The 6,688-nt window shown below is 38.6% G+C and overlaps 1 pseudogene; it reads left to right on the top strand.

Annotated features, from left to right (window-relative positions):
* Positions 1-913: 913 nt before the first annotated feature.
* LOC112855736 (heterogeneous nuclear ribonucleoprotein A1-like 3) lies at positions 914-1,648 on the top strand (annotated as a pseudogene).
* Positions 1,649-6,688: the final 5,040 nt, after the last annotated feature.

The raw sequence follows: 6,688 nt of genomic DNA, 5'->3' as shown, positions 1-6,688 counted from the left end.
TGCCCTTAGCTCATGCTATTAAGCCTAAAAGAGGGAGATAAAATAGTGTGAAGGTAATAATACTTATATTGGCAAAAAAAAAAAAAAAAAAAAAAAAAGGCAGACACTCAAACAGCCTGTATCTTTACTATTTTTACTTATGTACAGAACCAAAATTTCAACTGATCCTTGAGGCTTTAGCACAACACTTCTTATCCTGTCTCTCTAGGAGATGAACTCTGACACGACTGATATAGCCAGGTACTCGAAACACTGTAGAAACAGCCTCAAGGATGCTATTGCTGCTGTTGTACGTAATTATTTCTTCTGTAATTGCCATTATACTTTCATAGAATTAAAAAAAATTAACATTTATTTATTTTTGAGAAACAGAGAGATAGAGCATGAGTGGGGGAGGGGCAGAGAGAGAGGGAGACACAGAATCTGAAGCAGGTGCCAGGTTCTGAGCTATTAGCACAGAGCCAAAGGTGGGGCTCGAACTCACAGACCGTGAGATCATGACATGAGCCAAAGTCAGATACTCAACCAACTGAGCCACCCAGGCACGCCTATGTTTTCATAGAATTTTAAACAGTATTTATTCTTTTACATTTTCTAGTTTTGCTTATGTTTCATGGTTAGGAAAAGAAATAAATTATATCAATACCATAAAGTGATCAATAGTTGAATATTCATGACAAAGATACCCGCACATACATTCTTATTCATATAAGTCCAAAGGGTTGCTTTCTGTCCATGGACACCACGGAGCAAGCATCATTAAAAGTCTCCCCTTCCACTTCTGTCATGTCTAAGTCAGAGTCTCCTAAGTCTTTTCTCCTAAGAAAAGCTGTAGAAGCTCTTCATCAGAGGTTTGAGCTTTGAAACAAGTAATGAAAGTATGAGAAGCAATTTTGAGCAATGGGGAACGCATATGGACTGTGTGGTAATGACAGATCCAAACACCAAGTGCTTCGGAGGCTTTGGGTTTGCCACGTATGCTACTATGGAAGAGTTGTAGAACCAAAGAGGGCTGTAGCAAGAGAAGATTCTCAAAGACCGAGTGGCTTCTTAACTGTCAAAAAGACTTTTGTTGGTGGCATTAAGGAAGACACTGAAGAATATCATCTAAGAGATTATTTTGAACAGTATGGGAAAACTGAAGTGACTGAAATCATGGCTGACTGAGGCAGTGGCAAGAAGAGGGGCTTTGCTTTTGTAGCTTACGATGACCATGTTTCTGTAGATAAGACTGTCATTCAAAAATATCCTACTGTGAATGGCCACAACTGTGAAGTAAGGAAAGCCTTATCTAAGCAAGAGATGGCTGGTGCTTCATTCTAGCCAAAGAGGTTGAGGTGGTTCTGGAAACTTTGGTGGGGGTCATAGAGGTGGTTTTGGTGGCCATGACAACTTTGGTCATGGAGGAAACTTCAGTAGGAGAGGTGGCTTTGGTGGTAGTAAAGGTGGTGGTGAATATGGTGGCAGTGGAGATGGCTATAATGGATTTGGTAATGATGGATGCAATTTGGGAGGTGGTAGAAACTATAACAATTTTGGCAATTACAACAATCAATCTTCAAATTTTGGACCCACGAAAGGAGGACATTTTGGAGGCAGAAGCTCTGGCCTCTATGGTGGCGGTGGCCAATATTTTGCCAAACCATGAAACCAACATGGCTATGGTGGTTCCAGCAGCAGTACCTATGGCGGTGGCAGAAGGTTTGAATTACTGCCAGGAAACAAATCTTAGCAGGAGAGGAGAGCCAGAGAGATGACAGGGAAGCTATAGGTTGCAACAGATTTGTGAACTCAGCCAAGCACAGTGGTGGCAGGGCCTAGCTGCTACAAAAAAAAAAGGGGGATGTTTTAGATATTACTTGTGTGTATGGGCAAAAAACTCAAGGACTGTATTTGTGACTAATTGCATAACAAGTTATTTTAGTTTCTGTTCTGTGGAAAGTGTAAAGCATTCCAACAAAGGGTTTTAATGTAGATTTTTTTTGCACGCATGCTGTTGGTTGCTAAATGTATAAATGTGTCTTAAAAAAAAAAGAAGTCCAAATGGTCATTTCTACTTTCTATTTAATTAATAGGAAAAGCAATGAATCTAAGCTCTTAACTTATTCAAGCCACCGTGAGCAATTGCCTACCGAAAAACAGTTTGTAAATTATTTTGTAATGAGCTTTAAGTTGTGTTTGAACTTTTTAGTGAACAGAGAATACATCATCTCCTTTTCCCTAAATAGATAAACATTTCAAGTGACTCAAACTGAAAATGTTTAGGTCATGATGACCTACCTTTTCCTGGGCTGATTCAATTAATAGAAAGTTTATATCCTCACAGAAGAGCATCTTCCTGTGTTGCCTCTCCACACATCAAGCTTAGGAGGTTGACATCAACCTAAGATTCTCAAGGTTGAATATAATCCCAAAGGTCATTGAGTCCATCGGTTCTCAAATGGATCCACTTAAGTCGTGGCTCTAGTAGTTCTCTGTGAAATAAGTAAGATAAAGACAAAATAATGCATTTCATGAAGCTGATTTCATTTAATTCAGATTCGTGTCCTTTAATCTCAGAAAATACCCCTTCTACTTTTTTGGTATTAAAATACATTTTTTAATGAAAAAGTAATTAAAATTAAGCGGTTGTCTTTTCTTCTTTTTAATGTTCTTATTGAAAAATATACAACCCTGCATTAGTTTTCTTAGGAAATTCTGTTTCACATCTAAAGTCCAAGATCAGGCAAACAAAGAGCTTGTTTCTGCCCCAGCCTGAGGCTGCTGGTGAACAAGTGCCTGTGGGATATGATGGGCAGTGAACAGCTTTGGAGGCAAAAGGAATAACATTTGAAGTCTGTGTAACTTTAGAGTAATGACTTAATCTAGTTGAGTAATTTCTTTGCCTGTATCAGCTGAACTAATGTTACCTTTGTCTCACATTGTTGTAAAAATGAGAAAATGAGTGGTTGGCTGACTCTCTGATAGTTCACTGCAAATGCCACTTTTCAAACAGGACTTGCTTTCTCTACCCTATCTAATGTATACCCTCTTTGTATCTCCTCACCCAGCCATTCTCTGTCCCACACATCAGGCTACTTATTCTCTGGATTCACTTTCTTTTCCCAACCAGAATATAAGATTCGTAAGAGAAGGGACTGAGTCTGTCCCATCCCATTGCATTCCCAGAATTTAAAACATATGGCCAAAACATGGTAGCACTCAATAAATATTCATTGAATATTGGATGAATGGAAAGTGTTTGACACAAAAAAGACTCAATAAATGTTAGTTCCCTAACTTTGGATTGAGGGGAAAAAAAAATCCACCTCCCTAACATGTTACGTTGGTCTTCATCCCCTGTCCGAACCCATCCAAACACAAAAGGTATATCTCTTTCCAAACATATATTCCCAAGTGGGAAATAATTCTTTAGGTAATTGTTATTTGATAAGGTCATCTTTATTGGAAATGGCTACAATAAGAATGATTATATGATAGTAACTTCAAACTGGGCTGTGGATGCATATTTAATTTAGTGAATAAAGAGAATGCCTAATCTTTGGGATTCACACAGATTGCCAAGGAAATGTCATTTAAAGCATTCCATTTTAAGAGCATGTATAATATCTGGTAATTGCTTGTATTAATTTGCATTTAAAATCAGTATTGAAAAGTCTCACCAGGCAGCCATCTTCAGCTAAATTGTCTTGTTCTGATAAACGCTATCATTAAAGAGTAAAATGTTTAACTTAACACAAACATGCTAAATACTAATATTAAAAGGAGAAGGAAGGAAGGAAGGAGGGAGGGAAGGAAGGAATGATGGAAGGATGGACAGAAAGGAGAGGAAACAGGTTGCCATTAAGTAAAAACAAAACCATAAATAAGAAAACTAAAGGCTCTCTACATCTCAGCAACCAAGACCTCAGGGAAGGTCCTATATATCTGAGATGCCAGAAATGGACTTTCCTGAGGAGGCTGAGGGTCCAGCCCAACAGAAATGGGTTTTTGGCCATGATGCAAATACACACGTCTGGAACAAGGAAACAAGAAGCTAAGTGAGATAATCCCTGACTTAATCTTGGTTGTCATCATCACTCACTGTTAGTACTAAGTTAGTACCTATATTTCAGAGTTTGTCAGTCATTAGAACACAACTTGCCAAAGCTCCAAATCTTTTCCTTTGGCAAGAAGATTGTCCGATGCAGCTGTGGGAAGTGGTGGCAAAATGGGCCAAGTAGCAATGGTGGAAACACAGCCAAGACATGGTTTGCTGATGCCTGTTTAATGCAGTGCTAGATACTGTAAAAGATATCTAGACTTCCAGTTCAGGATCCAATGTGTTAAAAGCTTGTAAATAATCAGTTTCATCCTTAGGAAAAGCTAATATTAAACTGGCTGAAAATCAGTGACTTTTCTTCAAAATATAAAAGAATGAAGATTGTAGGACAAACCACCATGCCAAAACCTGGAGAGCAAGAACTGAGATTTGCTATTCTGGAGCAGAAGACAATGGGGCCAAAAATTGGTAGAAACATTTAAATGGAAATTTGGATGAATTTCTGGAGGCTGAGTATGGACTAGCCTGACAATGAGAACATCCTGAGGCCTGCAGGTCTCACAGGACCCTCACACATTCATGGACTTCACCTCCAGGAACACCACTAGGTTTCCATGGTAAAGGGCCAAGAAAGATCACCTCATGGCTATGGCAAGGGGAAGACAAGAGTAACCATTGTGAAATATGCCCAGAGTGTTCTCCATAACCAAGGCCTACTCTCCAGAGCCTTATCACACACAGAGGTAGGGAATTTCTCCCACTGCAGTCTCCTCTAACCTTCCTCTCATTTAAAGGAGAGGGAAAGAAAGCTAAGAAACATATGTTAAGGTCTCAGCCCAGAGACACAAGGCCACTGAACAACTAGGATTTAATCATAAGATTGTAGAAAGCTTCCTCTTTTCCATACCTTACCATCATACCAATACTATAATAACAGTGGATTCAGGAAAAAACTGCAAGACTGAGACTCTGCTTAAGAATGCATTCTTAAGGAACCCTGGGTAGCTCAGTCTGGTGAGCGTCTGACTCTTGATTTTGGCTCGAGTCATGGTCTTGTGGTTTGTGGGATTGAGCCCATGTCAGGCTGTTGGTCTCTGTGCTGACAGTGTGGAGTCTCCTTGGGATTCTCTCTCTCCCTCTCTGTCTCTGCCCCTCCCCTGCACGTGCATGCTCTCTTTCCCTCTCAAAATAAATAAATAAACTTAAAAAACAAAGAAGGAATTCTTAAGGAAACTCAAAGACAACAGAGTTAACAACACAAAGGCGAGAGAAATGGAAGCTTTTGCTACTGACAGCTTTAGCAAACATGAAGCACAGTCCAACTACTAGCCAAATTAATATAAAACCTCACACGAGAGGCCTGTTTACCTTAGTTCAATATATCATGACCAGCTCTCAATAACAAAAAATAAATTACAAGGTATGTTAAAGGTGAGAGAGAACACAGTCTGAACAGGCAAAGTAAGCATCAGAATCATACTCTGGTATGACACAGATGTTGGTTTTATCAGGCCTGGTCTGGAATTTCAAATAACTATGATTAATATGCTAAGGGCTCTAATGGAAAAGGTAGGCAAGAACAGGTGAGTAATATAAGCAGAGAGATGGAAATTCTAGGAAATAATCAAAAAGAAATGCTAGAAATCAAAACCACTGTAATTGAAATAAAGAATGCTTTCATTGGGCTCATTAGTAGACTAGATGTAGCTGAGGAAAGAATCAGCGAACTTAAGGATGGGTCAATGGAAACTTTTAAAACTGAGATATAAAAAGAAAAAAGAATGAAAAAGGGGGAGAGAAATATCATCCAAGGACGGTGGGATAATTTCAAAAGGTAAAATACACAAATGATTGAAATGCCAGAAGAAAAAAAAAAAGAGAAGGAGAAATACTTGAAGTAATAATGGCTGAGAATTCCATAATTAATGATACCAAACCACAGATCCAGGAAGCTCAGAGACCACCAAGCAGGATAAATATTCAACTACATATTTATATATGCATTTATATGTATGTTATATGCATAACATATTCAACTACAAAAATTAAAGACACATAAAAAATCTTGAAAAACGCTGGGGTGAGAGGGAAAAAAATCACCCTTACTTATAGAAGAACAAGAATAAGAATTACAGTGGGCTTCTTGTTGGAAACCCTGCAAGCAAAGAGAAAGAGTGGCACAACATTAATGTTAAAAGAGGAAGCCATCAGCCTAGAACTTTACATCCAGTGAAATTATCCTTCAAAAGTAAAGGAGAAATAAAGACAGATACCAAGAAGAATGAGCATCTGTTCCTGTTATTGTAGTGGCTTTTAGCTCCACTCACCTTCAAAAGGGAGCAACGAAGGAGTTGGAAGCTGATCATCTTTACTGGAAACATCAAGCAGAGGAAGTAACAGAGATCAAGACTACCATTAGGAAAGATAGTCCCTAAGACAAAAAGGTAAAAATAAGAGAATTGTTGGTAGGGGTGGAGAGTTAATGCAGTGATGGAAACCAAGTTGCTACACTAAGTATGCACTGGTTCCTTACAACTGGTTCCTTCTATTGCTAGACCTCATTTTCTGCTTAAAAGTGAGAATACTTTCCAAACACCATTTGGACTTAACTCCATCCTTTAAAGAATATTAAATCTATGATATCCA

This window comes from Puma concolor, chromosome B3, assembly GCF_028749965.1.
Source record: "Puma concolor isolate L17-30 chromosome B3, mPumCon1.1.hap2, whole genome shotgun sequence".
Lineage (NCBI taxonomy): Eukaryota > Metazoa > Chordata > Mammalia > Carnivora > Felidae > Puma > Puma concolor.
The sequence above is the reverse complement of the archived record's forward strand: the minus strand, read 5'-3'. Positions and strand labels throughout refer to the sequence as shown.